The sequence below is a fragment of the Acanthopagrus latus genome, chromosome 23 (genome assembly GCF_904848185.1).
Source record: "Acanthopagrus latus isolate v.2019 chromosome 23, fAcaLat1.1, whole genome shotgun sequence".
Lineage (NCBI taxonomy): Eukaryota > Metazoa > Chordata > Actinopteri > Spariformes > Sparidae > Acanthopagrus > Acanthopagrus latus.
The window spans coordinates 18,392,014-18,398,013 of NC_051061.1; positions in this window are offsets into that span (position 1 = coordinate 18,392,014).

Below are 6,000 nucleotides of genomic sequence, written 5' to 3' on the forward strand. Positions count from 1 at the left end.
TAAATGTCTCTAACATATCTTTGAAAAACAGCAGAAAAACTCGATACATTCACTTTATAATTATCTGTCACTTCACGCCACTTCAGTAGTAATTAGAGGGGAAGGGTGAATCATAAGAGAAATCAACATGTTCTGCTAAATATGACTCCATTCCTGCTAGAATTGCATTTTGCAGGCACTGCAGCAGTTGGGGAGCCCAAACCACAGCTCGCCACTAGATGTCAGGTAAAGCCCAGACTTGGATTTCCCCCCAACATGACGTCAGCATCCATGATTTGACTGATACGCTGGTGTCCAACTCTCTCCCACAACCTATTCATCACTTAACTTTATTCTGCAGGTCTCAGAGGATGATTCATGCTGCCACAACTCGTAGAATCCGTACATAAATTATAAATGAACGGGCGAATGATCTCTGGGTTAATAGAATTGGTCTGACGGGACAATATGCCAGATAGTGATTAAAGACAAAAACACACATGCTGGAAAAGGTCACCCTCTCTGATCTCTATTTTAAATTACACATGCACAAACAAGCTCACAGGTTGAGACCCATGATGGCTTTGTTTCTCACAGGGATGTTTTGTTTTTTTTTTTTTGTGGATCAGATTGTACTTTGGTCTACCTCCATTAGCATCTTGTGTATTTTCCATAGGGGTGCCACTTTGTACTGCATAGGGCATGTTGTGAGGGTACGATCGTGAAACCACACATTGAATCGCACACGTTCTCACACATAGACACTCACGACCGCGGGCACACAAACACTCTCCTACTTACAAACAGGGGTCATGTCACGAGTCACGCCCAGATGTTTCCGAGAGATAATGATGCTGATCTGTTAACATGGTTGAGTGCTACTTGTCATGAAGATGGATGAAGGAGTCTGCAAAGCTGGAGAGATGAGCGCTGGCTTTATTTATGTGTATCTGATATGTCCAAAACAAAAACAGTCCTGAGGAGTGCTGACGACGGCTGGTTTGAAAAAGTTGGACTCCAGCTGGACTCCATGACAGGTGTTTGTGTTTGGCCACCACCTATGGGAACCTGATGTTCCTTCATACTGGTGTGTGAGCTGCTGTAAACAGGGCTATTTAGACAGCCCGCTCTCAGGTGGCCATACACCGGTATGACCTCCTGCTGGTCAGGGCCAATTCCAGCAGAAAGTAAGCCCAGCAGGGGATCCCCAGACCGGGATCCCTCCTCTGAAGATCTCCCCGCCAGTGTTAGCTCAACTGGTGTGTCCATGACAGCTGCTACAACCTGTTCGACCTCTCACACCTTCATAGTGGGAACATACCGAGCAATTCAACATAGGACGCGGACGAGGGGGTGAAGGGACTCTTCCAAAGCCAACTACTGGTGACTTCTAATGAGGATCTTATCTTAAAGGAATAATCTGATATCATGGAAGATGTGTTTACACACTCAGTTTAACTCTGTCCAAACATGACACCTACCAGCACCTCTGAAACTCAATAGGATCTAGTTTGTTTAATTCATGCAAACATTGAAGTGTTAGCACGACAGCTCATCATTTTCTTGTCGGTTATTCAAAGTCAAGAGAGGTACATTGTGTCAGAGTGGTAGGTGGTGGTGACATAAGGGCTGAGAATATTTTTGTTTATGTTGTCTGCAAATACACTGTCAGAGAGGGAAACTGAGAAGACATTAGAAACTACTTCCCCTTAGTTTGAATTGACAGCTCTAACACTAACCTGCTTATCGAGATGTCGTAGGAAACACAGTTTGTTAGGTAGCACATATAAACTGAACACTAGCTCTCTCCTGTCCCCTGGTAAATTGGGGGTTTTGCCCTTAACAGATTATCTTTCTGGCCTTACAAGAAAAAACATATTCCCAAACCAATGTACCAAATAAAAGTCAGGGCTTCACAGCACTGGGCTTTTGTTTTTGAGGATTACAGGCTGTTGGTCCAATGGGACGAGGTTTCATAATAACTGTTAGAACGAATGGGCAGTTATCCTGTTCTCAGGGCAGAAACACTGGTAAATTGTCATTTTTACACTTCAGTTGTTGAACAAATTAAACAAAGAAGACCTAGTGTGATACGTGTTTGAAGTGAATTTGCAAGATAAAGCCTGTTTTGCAGTCTTTGTGGTACATTAAGCTGACTGTTGTGCGTTGTTCAGGCCTGACATGCCATTTGCAACCAGCAGCCCAGCCTGAGACACTCAGCGCTGCCTTTTCTTGCCTGAGCATCTCAGGCCAAATCAGAACAATCTTTCACTTCTTAACACTCATTTTCACTCTGTTCTGTTGTTTGAATTCAAGTGTTTTCTTGTAATCTTGTTATTTGAGCACATCTTTTTGTCTCTCTGTTTGACCTGCTTATTTTCTTGTAACTTTTTGTTGATTTCCACTGTAAAGCCTTGTTAATGTCAAGAACATTTTAAAGATGAAGCAATAAGAGATCAAAATTGATTATTTAATGCCCTCCCTCCAGTTTGAATCCTTTGGGTTTAGCCTATAACAGTCTGTATAACAGTAGGGCATGTAAGCCGTGTGAGCTCTCATCACATTTCACTTTCCTCTGTTAGAACAACCGAGCGATGCTTTTGTGTTGAAGCACAAGTTATGACGCCTGTGCTTGTCACTTTGCAGACTCTAATGTACATTTTTAGCATTTACTCACAGTGGACACATAGAAGATATGCGCTGAACGACAGCTCCACAAAGACAACAGCGCTGACACCTGCATTAAGTTTCAATACCAACAACAGCTGCAGCCCAGCGGAGATGCATGGAGCTCAGACACTTTTGTTTCCCATGTTTGCTGCCAACATGAGCACACAGGCACACACAGATGCAAAGCTGCGGCCAGTGACACACACACATCACTGGGCTGTGTGTCCCTCGCTCGGCAGACAAGCCGCAGTTATTTAGTCTGCCTCCCAGTTTGTTTGCCCACTGTCTTCTCTCTTTTGTTGCTCTGCCTTGGGCTTTGTTTGATGTGAACTGCTGACTGTAGCAAATGACAGTTGCAGCTGGGATAATGATGAGTGAGGACGAAAGGGGTCACGCCAAATGACAAATTATGAAGGTGGTCAGGCTGGATAAACCGCGGTGTTTCTGTGTTTGTGTTCAAAAGGCAACAACTGAATGGCTTTCTTCATTCAGTCATTAGAGCACACTGGGAAGGGGCCAAAGCGTACTTGGTTTCCTCACATGTGCAAGCAGGTCTAAAGCAATTGTTAAGGTCAATAGTTCTGCTGGCCCATTTCTGCAGCACACACACACGCACACACACACACACACACACACACACACACAGATATCTGGCCAGACATCCAAACTGTGTCCTTCCCCTCCCCAGCTCAGCTCCTTGGAGTCCAGCTCCAGTAAAGTACCTTTGGCAGCGAGGCTACAGAACGGCTTGTTCTCTCAATGCCGGGCCCCGCTCCACCCACAGCCTGCTGCAGGTGGGGGCTGGGGCATCTGCAGGGCAGCGCTCAGCACAGCTAATGGAAGGAAGGCCTAATTCTCGAGTGTTTAGGGCCAGTTTACAATGATGTCATACCAAAACCTTTTTTTTATGGGTGAAAAAGACTGAAATATTCTCTACCTCAGGTCAAAAAGGGAGAGAGAGATCATTAGTTGTCATGGGAGCAATGTAGAAAATAGTAAATAAATGAACTAAAACTATCAAATGTACAAATAAAGGAAAAAGTCACATAAATTGTATTTACATGTAGCCTTTACTGTATACGGGGGATCTGGCTGATCTTTTGGATCTGATATTCAGCATTGCTCCGAATCATCAGTGTTTTGTTTTGCTGTAATCCAACTGCCGATAAGATAAATACATTTCATGAAAATGTGGTAATTAAGCTCTGACGGAGCATGCAATCTACAGAGTAACAGTAACAGTAAATGTAGTGGAGTAAAAAGCACAGTATTCACCCCCCAAATGTTTAGAGTGGAAGTATGTAACATAATGTAGCAGGAAATGAAAATACCTTAAAGTTGTACGTAAATAAATGTGCTGGGAGGGGAAATTGCGCCTGATGATGATCCATCCGTGAACAAGCCACAGGCCAGGTGAGTTTTGTGGTGTGCCTTGTGTGTCTGAGGGTGAGTGTTTGGTGTGGGGGTAGGGTGCAGAAATAAAATACGGCCCTACTTCTTGCAGGGTTCACCCTCTGCATCCATGAACGTTGCTGTTGGAGGTCACGGCATATAGCAACAGCCTGGAGGAAACATGAGACAACTACCAGACAGGCGCTCACATATACACACAGCTTATACTGCGACTCACATTTTCCTAAACACATTAAACTGAATTTGTCGGGATACCTATCCTGGAACTGGAGGCATGAGAAGTGTGGAAACATTGTTTTCGTTTTAAAGTGTGCATGTGTCTGCATGACTGACGTGTTATCAGAGTTCAAATCACTGACTAATCTAGAAGGCAGAACGCAGCCTCTTTCATGCGCAGTTCAACAAATAGACCATTTGGAGGGATTTTTATTACTTTGATGCAAAACTCACTGGAGCATAAATGTGTAAAGGGAGACAAGTAGCATATCAACTGATGCATAAGTGTTGTTACTGGACGGTATTCACTTGGATTGTTTGGAGTTTGAATACCAGCAGACTAAAATCTTTGTTGCATGTTACCTTCCTCTCTCTTTATCTGTCCTGTCTCCCTCTCTCTACTTTGATAAAGATGAAAATCCCTGAAAGACTCCATCTCCTTTATATTCCCTCAAGTAACTATGAATAGCAGACTTCCATTGTGTGCGGTGTCACATTATGTTTGATGACTTCCCGCTGATATAAACACCGGATCTGTTTGAACTTTTGAACCAAACTAATTAAAGTGTAAAAAATGCAACAATTCAACAACTTCAGTAGTTATCCAGAAGATTAGCTTCTCATTCATTCCCCTGGCCGCTGATGCCTTGGTTTTCTAGAGAGTTGTTCCTGTTTACGATAATGTGTGGAAGATCACAGAGGACTGCAATTCTGTTTTAGGGTGGGTTTCCCTCTAAAGACACCCAGATACACACTTGCAAATTGGACCAAAGGAGGAGAAGTTTACTCAGTCGCTCTGCTGCCCAGACTGAGGTAAAGCAGTGGGCACTTTTTCCATATTCAGTAATTATACTGCTTGTACTGCTAAGAGCCACTCTCAAGGCTGATATCTAAACACAGGAAACAAGAGCGAGACCGAGCTCAGACGCACAGAGCAAGACTCCTTCACGAAGAACAGACCATTTCCAATGATTCTCCAAATCCTTTTTGGCGATATCCATCTTTCAGTGTTTATGGTGTCCACCAATAAACAAGCTCTGCCTTTAATTTGCACAAAAAGATACAAACCTCTGCATTGCACTGGATGCATGTTTCATACAGGCCTCTGCAAAAGCACACTAACGCATATGCGCATGTACGACTATGTGCAAGTGCACAGACGGATCACTAATCCGGCACAGGTTCAGATTTTGGCAATGTGTCATCAATTCTGTATTCAGCGCACTTTCACACAGTCAGCATCCTAAAAATAGCTGAAGGACTTTGGCCCTCTGCCCAGCCTCCCTAACTGTCAATAAGTTATCTCCTCCCTCGCACAAACACTCAACTTTCAAACCTACCGTACCACAACCATTAACTGCACGGCTTCCAAAACACCACACATAAATTGTAAAGTATTCTGATTTGGACTGCCTCAAGCAAGTGGTAATGCACCGAGAGCTAACCTGACCGATCACAGACATAAATCATTAACCAGACATGAGAGGATGCACTGAGTGCGTACTGGAACACTGTCTGTTTTTATTTCCTGTACGAGGTGAAAATACCCGACAGCATGAAGAGGGCCATGTCTCTGCCGGTTGTTTGCGTTGCCATTTGTTGTGTCTCCTCTCCAAGTTTTTATCTAAGGACTCCCGTCTCTTTATCTGCGCGGCTTGACTATCCATCTCTATCAATCCCACATCTTACTCTCTGCCTCCTCCGCCTTACTTGCCTTTTGAT